Source organism: Stegodyphus dumicola, chromosome 2, assembly GCF_044657685.1.
Source record: "Stegodyphus dumicola isolate Sdum_Otavi_A_Nest chromosome 2, ASM4465768v1".
Classification (NCBI taxonomy): domain Eukaryota; kingdom Metazoa; phylum Arthropoda; class Arachnida; order Araneae; family Eresidae; genus Stegodyphus; species Stegodyphus dumicola.
Window position 1 is genome coordinate 95,338,234 of NC_140769.1, and position 19,817 is coordinate 95,358,050.

Sequence of the window (19,817 nt, forward strand, 5' to 3'; positions counted from 1 at the left end):
TCGTCGTTGTCGTTTTTTGACCTCTACGTCTATGTCTGCTTTTTGCAGATGTTCTTGTAGTTGATTAATCTCGTCTGAAGTTTGGCAAAATACCTCCAATCCTCCTTGTGGAGTTGGCTGAATTTTTTTGGACAGTAATTGGTATTTCTGCCAAGGGAACTTTATTTTGTAGTTCTCTTCTGAGTTCTTCAGTAGGTTTTTTAGACTTTGATTTGATCACTACGCTTGGTTTGCTGATATTTCGTAGAACCTCCGCAAAAGTCGGTTGTGAGACAGTTGGCAAGGATGGTGGTACCTGCAAATTGTGTGACTGTTGGGCAGGGGCAGAGAAAGACTGAGGATGAACCAATTCACAGCAAAGCACAGTTGAAGTATTTACTCCTATATCGATTTTAGCAGGCTTGACTGTATAATCCGGACCCTCTAAAGCCAGCGTCTGGAGTGCGGCCAGGGAGTCTAAGAGTCTAGCACGAAGATCTGTTGGCAGTAGGTATTTAGTGCGTTTATTTGTTGTTGCGACCTGCCTTATATCATCGCACAAAGTAGAAATCTTTTCTGCGTAGGGCAGATCAGAGGCCAATAGCTTTGAAGCGTCTAATATATTTTGTGAGTGTGTAGGATCACCATCAGTTGGAAGCACTGATTGACGGGACATACTTTGAAAGATTTATCCTTAATATGCAATTGACACTATTGCAGTGAGACACTTAATTAGAATGTTTGACAAAGGTTTCTTACTAAAGGTAAAGTATGTGAGCAGAAGGTATCCCTTTACACCCAGGACCAAGGAATTACAGTAAATAAAACATACATATGAAATTAAAACAGAAACATTACAAGAAAAACTAAATAAAATAAAATAAAGTAAACTGTAAAACATTATGACTTAAAAAGTGCTATAACTAATAAACAAGTTAGTTAAAAAGCAGTAAAAACAGATAATTAAAACATTACAGTATGCAAAATGAAAGTATACAGTGTACAAAATACAATTTCTCACAAAAAACACACTAAACCCTCATATAAAGAGCTTTTAACAGTAATTAGTAGGACTGTCGAAATGTAGTAAGAAGTCGTCGAAATGTTACTCGACGTCGAAACGTATCTCGATTGAAATAGAATAGAGTCGTTCAAAAATAAGACTCTTAATTACTGCTTTTGTATAGGAACAATGAGGTCCTAACCTGACGGACCGACACTTGGCGCTTCAAAATAATTTAGAGAAATCGTAAAGACATGAACTCAACTGGGATTTTGAAAGAGACGATATTATAAGTTGGCACAAAATGTTATTAGGCTGACCAATCTATTTTTGAAAATATTGCAATTAGAGGGTTGAGATTCAAATAAAAAGGTAAACATACCTTTGATATGAAGATCCTGTAATGCTAGGTGCAGTAGATCCTGAGATATTGAATTTTTAAAAACAATTCACCAATTTTGGACTTATAAAAACCTATCCCAATTTGCTATGCATACTATGGGAACCACGTGGCAGGCAGGCGGAACCCTACCGTCGGAGCTGCGGCATACACACACCGTACTTTGTGGCAGCCTAGATTTTTTGTTATTCACACAAAAACACTTTTTTCTTGGGAAATACCAATCACACACACTTATTCAATACAGCAATCGATGCAGTAGATATTCACGCACAAATTGATATAAAATTGTCCCCTGGGACTTAGACTTCCGCTGAAAAATGAGAATAATCCAGGAGCGCGACGAAACAACGTCCTACCTTGGTGATGGTTCTGAAACTTCTTTTTTTTTTTTTTTTTTTTTTTTTTTTTTTTTTTTTTTTTTAATATCGGGCAATGTTATCGACAACAAGTTGAATAATGACTGACAGATTCAACTTTTACTGATAAATGCCATAATTATCAAGGGCCTGGTTGCTGATTGGGGGGGGAGTTCGATTAGGTTGGCAGAGGAATATTTTCCATATAAATAGTAAACTGGTAAAAAGTTCAGTATTTTAATTGTAACTAATAATATTATGTATCGTTTGCTTGAAATTCAGAGCTCATTCTCAGTATGGAACGTGTATGATAATGAAAGATTATACATCAAAATTGACAATGAGTAACTTAATTGAATGCAATCATTTTTATGTATGTCATTTCTATACTATCACTTCTTTTGTTACTAGCGGCAGAGCGGTGGAATTGCTGAACACTGGTAGTTCCGACCTCGATTCGATTCCAGATGAACGAGCTGACTGCATGGGCGTTTTCATGCTTTTCCCCATCCGTAATGTGTATACGAGCCAGTTTTCTTAGAAAGTTCTCCATGAAGGCATCCCTTCCGTTTGACAGATAGCCTTAGCATGCTTTGCCATAATCAACTAAACCAAAAACATCTTTATTACTTGAAACTGTGTTAATATCCTAATACAGTTCGTATAGTATAGGCAACCCTCGATTTAATTTTTAGTCAAAGTTAAAAATGTTTTTATTTTTAATGCATTAAAAAGAAACAGTTAAAAACAATTACATACTTTATATTTTTTAAACTACAGAAGGCGCAAAAGTAATGAAACATCATTACGTCTGAAAGTAGGTAAAATTATCCCTTCTTATCTGTGAAGCGGAGAATTACGCATGACGTCATCTCCCTCCCCCTCCAAGGTTTTCTGATCTTTACGATGGTTTAAATTTCACATTCAACTCGTTTAAATTTCTTTTTAATTTAGAAATTTGATTTCATCATCATTCAAAATAATAACGGGGAAGCTAATAATGAAAGAACAAATTCCTTAGTTTAAAAAGCCATTACTCTTAATAACCGATAGTTTTCTTTTTCTTTCTTTCTCTCTCTCTCTCTCTCTCTTTCTTTCTTTTTTTTTCCCGATCTTCCAAGGTCGTTAAATTACTACTTTCTGAGTTCCAAAAGAAAATTCATTTGGAAGAAAATTCATTTTTTTTTTACATCACGCATTAAAAGACTAAAATTACTCTGACTGCATAACACATTAATAATTTGACCAATGCCTACTTTCTGCTTAATATAACTTATGCTTTAAATATATATCCATCAAGCGTTTCGAACTGCACTTAACGGACATTCGTACCAAAATCAATTAAATGGGGGGCCAAAACACTAATTACCCGAATACCTGTTTCACATATTAAAGGCATTAAAACAGCCTTTTACTTAACACATTCGACACTAAATGATAATCAATATAAGAATAATTCATGCTTAATTATCAGAATTAGACAAGGAAGCTTTCTAAGAAATTTACAATAACTTCGCTAGACTCAGTTTTGATTTAAACATAAAAAGAAGTCGCTAAATTATTCTTACTGTTTCCGTTAAATGTATTACGTTGTAAATATAGTATGTTAAATACTACGTTGTTCAAGAGACCACACATAAATAATTTTTGTGCAGATGATATAAGAAAATTTAAAGTGCAACAAACTATTTTATTTTCCTTGGACTGCAATTTAAGTCAAATAATTACAATTTGTGGTAGCAAATGAATTTTAGATACGTTGTACGGTGGTAAAGCAACAAAACAAGAAGCAAACAGAGTAAAAGAAAATGAAATTCTATGGTAATTCCAATCTCATACAAAACTAAAAGAATTTCATTTAAACATATTTACGATTTTAATAAAGTAAGAGAAAATATTAAGCGCTGCGAATATTCTAAAATTATCCATACCTTCTCGTGCATACTTCGAAGAAGCTACTCATGAGCATATGAACCGTTGCCATTGCATTAAAAAACGTATATACATTTATTATATGAATTTATTGAAGCAATGAGAGAAAGCAGGTAATCTTATCATCTTACAATTACGCTTCTTTATATTTTTGAAGAACTTTAGAAAATCTTACAACAATAAAGTTGTTACATAGCAAAGAAAAATACAATGATTATATATATAAAAAATTCTGAAAGCTTTCAGATTTTACATTACACCCAAAGGGACTTTTTTAACGTTTTGTGTGCTACTATATTTATTAAATACCATGTTCTTCCCACTTAAACCATAAAATTCAATTCAACAGCAATATCGCAAAATAACTTTAAAATGAGCATATCTTTAGAATTTCCGAAATTAGAAATAAGTTACAAATATGAGTGGAATGTGAAATTCCCATTGGAATGCCTTGTGTTTGCATGTAAGGAAAGCTTGAATGTTTAGTATAGTTATTGTATAGTGAAAAATGTAGAAATTCTTTCCATTTTTGTAAATCCATAATATTAAGTATTTCAGGAAAAAATTCTGTCATTTCTGAAAGACTAGTAAATTTCTTTGAGTGGCAGAGACGTGTAGAGATTTTCAAAGTCATAGCAGTTACAGTCTTGCGGCGCTGGAGATATTCCACCCTCCTTACAGTGTTGCCATTGCTCGCTTTGAAATTGTCGAGTTTCTTAACCAAAATTTCGTTAAAGTGTGACAAAATATGAAATCTATAATAAAACAAATATATATAATACAACAATTATTATTTGGGCTTCCAGATACCCATATTCGGTTGAGGATTACCTTATTCAAAATTGGATGGCTCTTGCTATCGTTGTTTTATCACAATGCGAGAACACATACATACATTTATGCAGATTCTTCATTATTTAATTCCTTTAAATATAACACAGGTCAATAATATTTGGTGGCAACAATTTTAAAAGCGATTCGCCGCTCGATTCTCTCAAGGTGAATCGACGCAAAATGCCAAAACGAAATTAATAGCCCTTCTGGGCTAATAATCTAAACATAGTAAGTTTATTCTAAGATAACGATTCTTTTAATTAGCATGTCCTAGAATATAAGTATTTACAAGTAACAAATTTTGAAGGAAGGGAGTAATTTCAAACATACATAAAGCTCAACACTAACTATGCTTCATTTCTTAAAAGCAGGCAAAACAGCTCGATTTTGATCAAAACATTACAGCTGGAATTAGATTAAAATCATTAGAAGGCCAAAGCTTTAAAATGCATAACAGCACGTAAGTGACCCCATGATTAACAGTATTTTACTTTTTGTAAGTATTACTACGTCCTTAGAGAAATGTGGCTACGCTTATCAAAACAATGAAAATGTAAATCACAAAGGAATAAAAGTCCTTCCATATGAGTTCTCTCCTATTTTCTACGCGCATCGGAACTACTCCATACACATACGATTACGATGACCTCACAAGAGGGCCGGATCGGTAATTTTTGATGCATTAGAATCATCGTAATGCATTCGCTTATTGCATTTCCTTATGAACGATACGATAACAATCAAAAACCATTTCTATAAGCAAGAGCTTGCAACGCTCAAAAGCGTCAATTAACAATAAGTGTTTTCTTTAAATTGTTTATTATGGATGCAAAACCAGGCGCGCCTAAAACGCTACAGGCTTTTCCACGCCTCTTTCAAGGTTATTTTTTTAAACTAAACAAACGATTATTTAGGGTTTTCACTCGCACCTTTGACCATGCTCTGACGGTCTCTTTTTGTATCATTACGTTAATCTAATAACTGGAAGACCTTGTGAATACCATATAAAACCGTTTTTCGCCCAATCGAAGATTTCGTTTCGATGGTTAAACTGCACCCACTTCCGGGAAAATGTTACTTTTAAAATAAGTTAATGTGCATTAAAGTAACCATCACTCGGAAGTTAAAAATGCATTAGTAACACTAATTAAGGTCGTTTCCATTTTTTGTTCAAGTAACAATGAAAAATCACATCACAAAAAGCTTTTTATAAGTTTTTTTTCCCATACTCAGTTGCTTTTAATGATACATTAGTCCTTCAGTAAACACTTTGGGGCAGAACAGTGCATTTTAAGACTTAATTTCTTTAGAAAAATGAAAGCATAAACGTTTTCTATGTTACATTTATTTATTAAATATCATGTTCTTCACACTTAAACCATAAAATTCAACAGCAATATAGCAACAACAACAACAAACAAACAAACAAACAAACAAACAAACAAACAAAAAAAAAAAAAGAAAAAAGAAAAAAAAAAAAAACCTCGCACATAAAATATCCACAACAACAAACAAACAAATAAACAAACAAACAAACAAAAAAAAAAACCTCGCACATAAAATATCCACAACAACAAACAAACAAATAAACAAACAAAAAAAAAAAAAAAAAACTCGCACATAAAATATCCGTGCTTCAAGATGCACGTTAATGTTAATGGAACGCTTTGAAATCGTGGAGTTTATTAATCAAAAATTCGTTAAAGTTTTACAAAATATGAAGTAGATAATAGAACAAATTCCAAATTCCAAATCTGAGCTTCCAAGATGCTCACATTCGAGTGGAGAACTATGTTATTCAAATTTGATGTCTCTAGGTATCGTTGATTTTTCACGATGCGAGAAACATACATACATTCATGCAGATTCTTCATTATTTAATTTCTTTAAATATAACACAGTGCTCTAATATTTGATGGAAACCATTTGAAAACTGATTCAGACATTTATAGTGAACCAAAGCAAAATGCCAAAACGAAATTAATAGCAAATTGACCCTTTGGGCTAAAAAGAAAAGTTTATTTTAATATTGACGACTGTGTGATTATTTATGATGTGCAACGAATAATGTGAGAATTTTTTAAATTGTTTTAGGATGCGACGTTGTGACTGCGCTGAAATGAATTCTTTTACTATAATCGGTTTTGCTACAGCAGCAGAGGAACGGTTTGGAAACACTAATTCTATAGCTACAAAACAATGACTTTGCATGACGAATGACTTTGCCTTTACGAATGCAACGAATGCTTTGCATTACGAATGACTTTGCATTTGAAATCATCACGGCGTTTGTTTCGCTTGGCAGGAGCCATATTTACTACTAAGAGGAACACTAGATCAACTGTATTTCAATTACAGCAAAGTCAATTAAAGATTTACCAAAGGTCTTCGATGTCTACTTCGAAATCACGGCTTGGAATGACTACAGAAGGAGAAAACATCTGATTACTAATTCTAATAATTCATTCAGGTGGGAATTGCATTTTTACCCTAATTATGTCTGCCTTTCCGAGATACCCTAGAATAATATCCTTTTGCACACCTCCATTGAATACAACCCGCTTTCTTTGCAAAATTATTTACTCCCTAAGGCATTTTCCCCACACATATATTGTTGCCCTTATCGCTTGTTAGTTCAGTATACCATTGTTCGAAAGCCTGAGGAAAATCTTTGCATGAAAGACTTCAAAAGAAGAGCTCATCGCACATGTATCTTTCAGGCTTCTACATCAAAAAAGGGTGCCCGTTATATTGCGAATGTACTTAAAAATTAAAAATAAATGTAGCTTGAAATTATATGGGCGTGATATAAGCCGGAATATACGGTAATTAAAACATGATTATTCCGTCTTCCTGAATTCTTTTCACTGCCCTCTAACCGTGATTTTGAATTAAGCGTAGGCAGCGCTCCGCTTACACTTAAGAAATCTGAGAAAAGAACTAATCAATCTCTGAAGCTAGATTCAGTTTCAACATTTTCATAAGAATGCCACTTAAGCCTAATTGCGTAGAATTAAAGAGAATGTATTACAGTGAACATAGGAGAGGTAAATGCTAATCCCATCACTGCACAAGAAGCGCTTTTTTTTTATCTTTCCGCTCAAATGAGAAACATGATCGAACACTGATCGATCACCTTTGATATCTGATTATAATATATCAATTTTAAGTGGATTTTTAACATACTTAGTCTATCAACACAATTAAATTTTCAATCGTTTAAGATAAATAGCCGCATATCATAATCTTGTAACGAAATTATACCCTTCATGAATTTCTAATCAGTATTATATATAGTTAATTAAAACCTTATAAAAATAATCCTTCGGAAGGTCATAATGTGGCACTGTCGGTAATAACTTCGAGTCAGGAATAAAGGAGAAAAAAAAAGGTGGCTAGTAATTAAGGGTAATGAGAAGGAATGTCAACTAAGTTCTACTTTTGCATGCAAGCTAGAAGTCAATGGACATTTCATAGTTCAAACAATCCCATGCTAAAACGCAATTCTTGTGAAAGGTGTTAGTAATTTTTTATCATAAAGAAATATAGATATGAAACAAGAGTTTATGTCCTGATAAAATCTGGCATTGTTCACTTTGTTAGTTTGCAAGCAGGATTACGAAAAGCTTTAACACGGACTCGCCAAACAACTATTCTTCAAAGAATGTCATTGTTTTCTTAGGTAATTTTGAAGCATAATATTCCGTAACATAATTCAGCCCTTTGACACAAAGCAGTGATAACCAACAATTCAGATGTTTCTCAGAACGTGGAAATCAGAGTTCTGAATTTATTACAGTTCTGATACAAAATGATTAACTGACTGAATATTTAAAACCGATTTGTTGTTTATTAATAAAAAAAATAATTTAAATATTAAAAAAGCATTCTTATTTCTTAATACTTCCTTTACGCAGTGCTATCAAATCCCATTTACGAGATTTTCAAGGCTTACTTTAGTAATCTCTTTAATAATAATAATAATAATAATAATAATAATAATAATAAAATAGAAACTGTGAGTGAATATGTGAGTTTGTCGCACTATAGAAAGACCGTGGCAATTAAGGCCACAAAAATTTTAACATACGAAGTCTCGGAACCGAACATGTGCACCTCAAAGCCCGAATTCTAATTTTCGAATTTTATTTTTTCTTTTTATTCATGTTGTGTCTTCTTCGAATTTAACGAATCTTATACTTAAAAAAAAATGAATGAAATCAGAATGCATGTTATTTTGGCAATAACGCTATTATAATGATGCAGACATTTTTTATGACTTCGAGCACGAGAGATTTTTGAAGTAAGCTCAACTTCCCAAAAATGATTTTAACAGAAATTTCCTATGCAGTTTTTGAGTGAGTAACATAGAAGTTTTCCTTATACTTTTTTCATTTTTTATTTATTTGCGAAAATTTACTAACATTATATTATGTAAGTTAATTTTTTTTTAAATTTTCAGTGTAGAAAAGCATTTTATTACGTAACAATCAAATACGGTGAAGGAAATGTGGATCTGCATATTTCATTCATCGCATTCTTTCTTTCGTTCAAATTTTTCTCAACTTTCCAGTATATTATTCTATTTTTCATCCTATATTGAAAATGCTCATTTTATCTCAAATCTCAATTTTTTCCTTTCCCTCTTCCGCTTTTTTCTTGAGGGGGGGGGGAAGAAGCTTTTACTATTATAGAAAATTTCGATGACATTTATTTTTATCGAAAATTTCGATAAAATAATCTTTCTGTAGCAATCATCATACTATCATTTCCTCCCCCTCTCCTCAACGAAACCTAGCGAAACTTTTTTAAAGATCAACAAAACTGGGGAAAAAAAAAAAAAAAAAAAAAACTTAACGTTAATATTATAAGATATAGGATAGATGGTCTTAATATAATGAATAATGAAGAATTTCCGTGCAAATTATGAGCTCGGCGTCAGATAGTTAATCTAAAAGGAAAATCCCAACTCCAATTTCTTTTTTAATGGCCGGGCGCTTTACTTAATAGCCACCATTAGCCTTTCGCCACTATAAGGGCCAGAAGTTGTGGCCATTTCATTATGGAAGCACCTAATAGGTGGCCACCGTCAACTCATATGGAAGGGACGGACAATTACAACCATGCCTTCCCCGAGATTCGAGCCTGGGCCCATTGCTACGGGTCATTACTCACTATACCGGTTGAAAGGCCCTACTCCAGTGTTAGTTCACGGAAAAGCCACGCACGTGTATGAAACTTGGAAATACTTGTTGAATTTAGCTGTTAGAAGACGTCAATATACTTACTATCTGTTAGAAATCATAAAGGGAATCATCCAAGACATCAAAGTTCAGCTTGCAGGGCAAATGGAGAAACATTTTTCGATCGTTCGGCGTAATGTCCATGTTCAGCAAAGAATGTTTAGCAAAAATGTTTGAGTTTCTTCGATCAGAAAGGGATCCCTGTAATGCCACAATTACTTTATTTGACAGATTTAACACCTTTTGCTTTAACTGCTATCTTTTATCAAGATGGTTCTGCGGGGTCAACGTTTTTAGAAAATTTAAGTTATTCAAAATGACGTAAAGCGCAGCTTGTAGCACATAACAAAAGAGACGTTTTCCCAATGCTTCTGGGAATGTCAGGAGCGCATAGCACATATGCGTGTTTAGATAGACGTTACTTCGAAGGTAATGTTTTTATATTTCAAGACAAGTGCCCAAAAACATTTTCCGTGAGGTTCTTAAACATAAAAGCATTACAAAAACAAACAAACAAAAAAAAAAAAAAAAAAAAAAAAAATTTAAATATGACGGAAATTGAATTTCTTGAACGAAAATGCATTTATAAATCTCAATAGCAGTCCACTTTAACATAAGGGCAACGGACTTTATAAGGAAGAGTTTGGAATAAGTCCCTTCAGGCCCATCTTAAAGATAGTAAAGCCGTACCCAGCGCCGTTTTCGAATAGCACGTACGCATTTGCGTTACGGAAATTGAATCTAGATAGATATAAGAATAATTATTTATTGTTTATTATTTTAAGTTAATTTTATACGAAAACAAACATTTTAAATTTATGTGAATCATAAAATATTTACATTATCACGGTTTAATTATATAAAAGCATTGTATTTTAGTATTTCAAGAGATGGCTATAGACTTTATTTCCTTATATTGGTTCTAGACAAGTATTTCCGATTTACAAAGTTTTTAATCTCTGTTTTTAATTCTGTCTATGTCTGTATTCTAAAAATATAACAGAAAGTTTTATGAGAAGAATTTTAACACAGGAGGATTCTGTAAAGAGTGAAATCTAAGTTTTCACACAGCCTCTATAGAGAAAAGAAGCACAGTTAATAGCTCATCATCCTTTTATAAGTTAAATATAGAAAATCACACACAGTTTGAAATCGAATAACAATAAATCAATAACGAATACTTTTTTAACTAATACGGAACAAAGGCTTAATCATTCAAATAAACCACATTGTTTTGTAACTTTTCCATAAACAGAAAATCTATTTAAAATGGGTACTGAAAACTGATTAAAGTCAATAAATTCGGTCACGAAAAATTTCATTTACTAATATAATTACAAATGCATATACATTTAAAGAGAAAGAGAGATTCTGAAATTTATGAAAAATCTAAAGCTATTGTCGAAAATGATGAGTACAAATAAGAAGGTTTCTTCCTTTCTTCTTCTCTTTATAAATATATTTTTAATGAAAGCATGAACTATCTGGGAAATAGTGCTATCCGAAATGGCTCTTCTCCAATTAGTACAAATAAACATAGTCCTATTGTGAGTATGGATAAACAACGTTATTTGGCGTTCAGTTTTATTTCCGCAGAAGTTTTCTCAAGATTATACATTATCGCTCCTTCAGCAGCAACCAGGTGTTCTATTGTATTCAATAGGAAAACAAATGCTTTCTAATACAATGAACCTTTCTAAGATCCCCATGGTTCTACATGATTTTGCTTTTTCGCGGAATCGGTTGGCTTACAAAGGTGATGCTTAAAATCAATATTAATTAAGTTCTCAGTTTAGAGAGTTCTCATTTTTATTCATTCATCTCATTTTCTCTGATCATTTTAGAAAGATGATTCGCCACGACAGGGTTCGATGTATTCCAAACTTTGACCATTTTTTCAAGAAAGTCCTTACGCTTCCGAAATCGCGTAAAGGAAAAATAAAATTGTACAGATATGACGACTACATTTGATAGTGATCAATATTTTTGAGAACATGCTTAATTATCGGTACACTAATGTCACCCTGTACGGTCATTAGGTCATTTTTTTTTAAGCAGGAGACATGAAGAATGAGTAATGCCCTGACCGGGACTTGAACTTGCAACTCTTGAATACGCGCCGATTGTGCTACCGTTACAGCACGAAGGCAAGCTGGAAGAAGAGAGAACATACCTTATAACTTCTATAAGATGATCGTCTCCACAGAAAATCGGAAACTAGTGGAACTGTTGTTGTTCGTCTACGAGAGATTTCGCTATGACATTCATTTAAAATGATCGTGAAAATTCGTCAAAACGACGGTTATCTTCAAAAGTTATGTTTACATATGTCCTTTACTTTTTAGCAGTTTTTCACAATTTCAGCTATGCCTACTCAAAAGGAAATGTTATTAATGATACAAAGTAATTAAGCCCATTAAACAGCAAAACGACTGACATTAAATTGCTTGTGGGTATATAAATAATTCAGAACCAACCAGTAAGCACTGTAACAGATTCTGCTTGGGTTATAGAATTCTTGATGTATAAACAAGAGAATGCCGATGATGTACCGAAATACTGACAAATTAAAAGAAGTGGGGTTTTTTTCTTGCATTATGTAAGCACTTCTTTTCGAATAATTATATTAGAATTAATTTACTAGGAATAATACTTTTCCCCGTGGAAATCACTTTCATGAACAATGCAAGCGTGATCCCAATCCGCGTGCTTACTAAATAAGGCCTGCCAGTAGCCAAGTGCCTGGTAATCCCACCCGAGTTCGAACTCCGGCTGCCTGGCTGGATATTCTCCACACGTAGTGCGAGTACAAGCCAATTTTCCAGTAAAAAGTCTTACCACGCTTCCTTTAGCTATATAGTCTTCGCATTAGTCGCAATTAAAACAACCAGTACTAAAAAGGATAGACAGGGTATGACAAGGTCACTTGATGAATTTTGTTTCCTTTAAATTTCGTCTTTATTTGACATAGTTTGAGATTAAAGTAAGAAATTAATTAAAAAAGTTATAACTGTAAATATTGGGATGGGGAGGGTACCTATAACCCAGCTAAATCAATTCGAAAAAAAAATGGTCTAATAATATAAATCGTAAAAAATAAAATTCATTAGTAAAAATATGTTCATAAACCTCTTAGATGGGTGCTTTCATTTCTACCTCATAGCCCTTAGATGGATTTACTAAAAGAGACAAACAGCGTCGTGTGATTGTGCAACAATACATTCATGCTTATGAAGTTTGTATTATAGAAAAATTTTTGGACAATTTCGAATTGCATAATTACCACGAACTTAATTTTGCAATAAATTAAAAGCAAATTTAGAAAAATACTACCTTCTCTTTCTACAAAAGGAAGGGCATGCATAAAAATTGATTACACAAGAAGTAAAACTGTATTTATTTAGGAATTCGTATCAATGCAGCTTAAAAAAAGTCTGACCACAAACTATATGCTAGTCAAGATAAATTCAATGTTAGAACTAGAAGAATTATCTTACAAATAAGCAGAAAAATTGCCCTGTAAACGGTCGAGGCTAAAACAGTAAAACCTGAGTATTTATGTCGAGCTGGGTTGGTAATAGTCGAAAAGTAGGACTTCATGTGCACAGAAAAAACACAGAATTCTTTCTACATTTCAGATGCTCTTGATCTTCTGTGAACCTGGTCATCTTAGTTGGGTGACACTCAATACTAAATGCTGACTAAAAGGTTTTCGGATTGTCTTTATTTCTTTTTCCTTATATTAGACATGGCATTTTTGTGTATATTACATATCGAAGTGTTTGAACTTTGAACCAGCAATTGGACAGCATGGCCTTCAGTATTTGATCACAGCGAGTAGAAGAAGTTAGTACGTTTTGCCGTGATGAATGAGGAAAATGTCTCTACGACTGTACGGCAGAGATGCGTTGGAAACCTGAAAGCTGTCACAACAAAGCACCTGAAATATTACAGTACAGATATGGTGACGAAACATTTAGCTATGTTTTAATATTTTAATGACAAAGGTACTTCAACGCGGTAACACGCGAATAATCGGATGTTCTGGAAATGCTATCCATTGCAGCTATGAATGTTAACAATTACACATTGTTAGGTGACACTGAACAATGATTATTATTCGCATGTCTTGAAAATCATTTGCGTAGCTCCATGAGGAAGAAAAGACCGGATCTGCTCCAGATACGTATTTTTGCTCCATCACAGTGCCTAGGTGCATGTTGCTGCTGTAGCATTGGCAGCATTGTCTGAAATCGATCTGTCAACATCAGAATGACCTACATATATTTTGGACAATATCAACATTGAAAAGGCAAATTGCCAGAAAAAATGAGGAAATGCTTTCAGTATGAAAGATGCCAGAAAACAGTGTATGTTTCTTTGAATACGTTATAAAACGTTGTGAGAGGCGTAATTAAACATAAATGACTCAAAATTTGGAAGGAAAAAAAAAAAAAAAACACAAGTTCTTTAGAGTAATATGTTCTTACTAAAAGAAAAACTTTTCAGTCATATCGTCAGTACGTTTCAGTCAGAGCTAAGATGCTGGTCTCCTTTGGATGTGGTCCAGTTAGGGAGATGCGAGTGTTCACTGTAGAACGCATTTTTTTTTGGGGGGGGATATTACTTTACGGGAACATCACAATCTTTACACATGTAACTTTCCGCTGATGCGTATAATCCTTGCATGAAAGAAGTATTAAATTTTTTATAAATCTTTCAACATATTTGCACATTCTGAAAAGAATTTTTCCGTTGATCTGAATGGGGTAATATATAAGGGGTTCCAGAGCTACATTGAATTATACATCTACTAGCATTACACTAAAATTTTAATAGAGGTATTTTTTTTCACATGTCCAAATTAATGAATATAATGTCGGCGAAAGGTATTTCTCTTCAAGAGCTGGAGGATAAAACCAGAAATAGGTCCCTAGAGGTAAAGCACTCGAGGTTGGAATTTTAGAAAAACAATACTCGGGCTTGGTGCCAGGCCTACTTAAGCGTGCCTTCTTACAGGACACTTTAAACGGCAAATAAATATATAAAGAAATAACCTCGAAATTTACAGAAAATGCTGGAGAAATGCGTCTCAGTTCCACTGTGATCAGCTATAAAGCACACCTATACCAAAAATTAATTTAATATTTTACAAAAAACAAAATAACACATGCACACTTTTTAACTGTGTGCTAAAAACAGTTTCAGAGCATTTAAGATCACAAACCTCGTAAAGTAAATACAGAACACTTTATTCACTGTGCACTCACTCACGTGTAGTCTCAACAGTTTAATGGGGAAAAGGAAGAACCGACTATAATTAGCGCAAATTTTCCGAATAATCGTTTACCGTATTTCGATGAAATGCATTCAAGGCTGGATTTAAGATTGATAAAGTCTTATTTTTGAGGCTCCTTTCGTGGCCATTTTTAGTTTAATAATGAAACAGATCAAAATAGAATCTGATTTCAGTATATGAAATAAATAATGGCACATAAAGTATTTACAAATGTAGTATATTGAAAATAAATAAACTTGTAAACTCCTTCGTTATATTTGTAGCTATTTAAATATGTTGTGAAATATGGCCACCAGAGCTATTTAAATATGCTGTGAAGTTTACCATGCTCGTGGAACTCATGCCAGTCAATAACTTCTCACTAACATTTACATTATGAAATCGTTTCAGTTTACGCTGGCGTAGAATACTGTCCTTCAAGATCATACGCCTGGTGTAAATCTAAAGTTAGCTGCAGCTTTACAGAAACCTATATAATATTTTTACTCGAGTTTACACTCTTTCAATACTACAATACGGAATTAACCTGAATAATTTTACCAGATTAAGCAAGCAGAATACATCTTTTTGTTTTGCTTAACTTCAAAATATTTAATTTGCACATTCCAGAAATAAGTGCTTAATATGCGAAAGAAATGTCCAGATCGTTTTCTTGCTAAAATTCATTCAAATCATCTTCAAACATAGGATATAAAAAATAAATTAAATTTTTTAATAGAAAATTTTAAAAAATAATAATTTAATAAAAAAATTAAAACATTAGAGATTCAAAAAATAAAAATAAAATTTTTGTAAAAGCAAGTCCCTTCTGCAAAACGATCCTTCGCCTAGTTAGTTAAGAATTTCGCAAAATTAGCCTCAATTTTGCAAAAAATGAATTAGACGAATAACTGTAGAGACATTAGGTTATTTCGAAGCAGGAGACATGAGAAATGAGCATTGCTCTCGAACCACGGACCTCTCGAATACGCGCCGAGTGCGCTGTCCACTACACCACGAACGCATGCTAAGAAGGGGGGGAGAAATACCTTATATAACCTATTACACGAATCTTCTTTGTGACAATCACGATGGTTCAAGATGATTGCGGTCTTCTGTAAAGATGGTCGTCATACGGAGGGGACGTTTAACAATGATATTCTTTGATGTTCCCAGAAATATTACTTCCTTTCCGAAATGGTCGTTTTAAGTAAGTGGTCGTCGCGAAAGGGTTCATTATAATGTAAAAATTACACTTAAACTATAGATACACGTTAGCTAATGTTCAGCTTTAAAATGTTTTTTTTTTAATTGAGAAGAGCGTTATTTAATACTTTGACGATTTTAAAATTAGCTTAACAATAATTATACATTTAAAATGATGGTTTTCAAAAAATATCCGTATTGTGTATAATATTTCATACGTGATTTTTTGCAATTAATTTCATTTAAAACTGTTCTAATTATAGAAAAAGTTCTTTAATTATAAAGGATGAATAATTACCTCTTAAAATGCAACTATGCTCTCTGAAATGCGCGCATATAGTTAATATAACAGCTTTATAAACTGCACGTATTTATTTAAATGTTCACATGCATACTACTTACATCAGCATCCATTAGTAAGGAATTATATAATGAAAGAAGATTAGGAATCAGCCACACAATGAAAAGAAAATATATTATAAAGAATCCATCAAAGCACAACCGAAAACAACATAACACGAAAACAACACGAAAGTCACAGTTTCGGTATTCATCTTGTAGAGTCAATGATTTCAAAATTTTTGATTTTCCATGCGAAGAAAACGCCTCAAACAAAAATAGAAGGGGTAAAAACCGCTGATATTTCTTTAATTGAATTATTATTCCTTGCACAACAAATGGAAAATAACTTAATGTATCAAATAATATATACTCAGATTTATACCCAGAATCTAAGAAGTTCCCCTCCCCCAACGCATTAGGAAACAAAATAGACGTTTTAAAATAGAAAAGGTAGCTATCTGAGGCACTGACAGATAAAATAAGCAGAGGGCAATCATTCAAATCTTGAAAATTCAAATGATACTTTCTAATCGCTATTTTTTAAATTTAAACTGGATAATTTCTTAACTTGAATTTCAAGATTTTATAATTCAAACAAACAGTAAATGAGGTTAGAATTAATTGGCGTTTCACAGAAATATTAATTACTGTTTACTTCAGAATTTCTTACACTTTTATTTGAAAAATTAGTTTAGAATTCTTATTTAAAGCGTTTCCAAGCCCGATGTCATAATTTTTTTTCTTAGGATGTATTTTTGAACAAACTTCAAAATAACATTTCAGGTGGATTTCAGTGGATTTCAGTGAATGTCAAAATAAGATGAGTAATAAGGAGGATGTATAGTAAATAAGTTAGTTCCAGAACGGCGCCTTCCTCTTCCGACGGGGCAGGGAGGATTGTTTTCTAATCCGAAAATATTTGGAGAAATTCAAACACAAATACGGGGGGGGGGGTTTGTGAATTACACGTTACGTAGCACGGCGTTAAAATTATATTTTAATTAATTATAACGAAAACAGTGTAGAATTATCAGATAAATATTATAAATTAAATATAGTTAAAATTTATATCAATTAGATATACATCAGGAAATAAAATAAAGATTTCTTTATTAAGAAATTTGTTTATCACTTTTAAATCCACAGATTATAAAATAATTGCAAATTCATTTTAAAGATCTTATGTTTTGCAAATGTAATTCTGAGAACTGCTCATGCGCGAAGCCGTTAATAAAGATGAACCAAAGAAATATATTTCGCTTTGTGAAATGATGATAAATTATCACAATATAACCAGCGTAAAAGCCCTGAAATTTTGGAAAGGCTTAGCTAAAAATGTTTCTAATCTCTCTCTCACGCACACTTAAAAAAAATAGTGAGAAATCTAACATATTTTTTTTCATTTCAAATGCTAAACACATTCATGCATGCTACTTTTCTCTACTTTCATCTCAATGAAAGCATAAAACTCCACTTTTGCAGAAGTTTCGCAACTGAAAGTGGAACAAAGCGAAGAGAAAAAAGAAGGCATCGTCATTCTGAGGAGGCAGGAAATTATTAATTCAAAAGGACTCACCCCGAGCGAAAAAAAAGGCTCCTTAATACGTATCCTTATCGGGTTGCAGCCTCCACAACACAGCACCAGACAGCCGCGAACTCGGAAGCCGCTGCGAATGAAGTGGAAAGTCAATATGGGCCTTCAGCAGCAGACGGAAAAGGGGGAGTGATGCTAAAAGCGGCAACAGGTTTTCCCACTCGTTCACCCCTCACACCGGAGTTCGAGCCAAGAGATGAAGGGTGAGCACCGGAAAGAGCAAAAGCAGGAGGTGGCGGATTTGCAAATCATTTTCGCGGATCGTCAAAATTTAGTGCTGCTCCGCGATTAAATTATAGATAACAGCCTAAGCGGATAGGCATTCAAATTTTAACAGTCTGTTAACGATTGATATATGTATTTTCTAACAAATGAAGACATTCAGTCTCTAAATAATTGAAGTTATTATTTGTCACCTGTTACGTTTAACTGTTTATCTTACTAATTGTCACTTTAGATAAATCAATCTTCTGTGATACATCCACTTAACATGCCTCCTAAAAGTCTTTTCCAGTTAAAAAAGTACAGACACCACTGCCTGACTTCTCTGCAGTGTAAAGAATTCCTGTGTGACCAGAAAGCAGACGTTCCGGAACGTGCGAGATAGTTCGCTACAGAATGTCAAGCGAAAACTGTTCGGATTCTTTAAATATTCTCAAATTTCGTTAATAATCGATCTTTTTTTTTTTAAATAAGTTCGGTAATTAGCAGTTGAACGTTGTAGACATACATTGTAAAGAAATCACACGGGCAATACAAAAAATGGATTATGAGAGAATTTTTGGATTTCTACTCCGAAAACTCTACTACTTGGAATTCGCAGAGTTATTAGGCTCGTTTAAGCCGGAAATGTGAAAAATATGCTAACCCTTGCTCGGAATAGAACTCTGGACCTTTCGATGAAAGCCCGAAATACTTTCCAAGTACAGCAGGAAGGCACGAGAAAAGAGAAAGAAAAGTCTTACAAATTATTATATTTCGTTCTTAAAAATACTGACAGTGTTATTGAATTATGTACAAAATTTTAAACGAAGCACCTTGAAAAATAATGTAGGGAAGATCTTAAAATGAGAAAAAAAAAAGCTGTAAAATTAAATATTTTGATGAAAAAGTGTTATGTGATAACAACTTCTCCGGTGACATACTTACAAATATGTATAATAGCAGAAACATTAAAACAATGATAATAATAAATATTATAAAACTAAAATTCAGGAGAAACGAGAAACCATTTTTCTTATTTCGAGAATAATTATGAGTTTCCTTCAAATCTGATAACTTATATAATAAGATATTTCTCCCGCCCTCCTAGCGTGCCTTCGTGGTGTAGTGGTTCTGCACGCTGTGCCGGTATTCCAGAGGTCCGTGGTTCGATTTCCGGCGAAGGCGATTGCTCATTTTTCATCTTGCCTACTTCCAAGACTATCTAATGTCTCTACAGTGGCGCCCGAACTGAAAGGTGTTGGATGATGATTCTCTTCACCAAGGATTTGGCGACAGGGTCCCCTAAAAACCCCAGTCGCTCTTTAAGGGAGAGTATATAAGGTATTTCTCCCACCTTCCTAGTGTGCCTTTGTGGTGCAATGGTTCTGCACGGTGGGTCGGTATTCCAGAGGTCTGTGGTTCGATTCCCGGCGAAGGTGTTTA

General features: G+C 33.3%; 1 protein-coding gene across 2 annotated transcripts in view; it reads right to left on the bottom strand.

Annotated features, from left to right (window-relative positions):
• The window catches only part of LOC118193336 (uncharacterized), a 309,458-nt gene that overhangs the window by 216,964 nt on the left and 72,677 nt on the right, over positions 1–19,817 (bottom strand). Inside the window, exon 1 of one of the 2 annotated variants that reach the window (XM_035364411.2) lies at positions 18,153–18,301. The exons of the other annotated variant lie outside the window; for it this stretch is intronic. The gene's annotated coding sequence lies outside the window, so the exon portion shown is untranslated. Of the gene's footprint in view, positions 1–18,152; positions 18,302–19,817 lie in introns of those variants that run through there. 2 annotated transcript variants of the gene reach the window in all.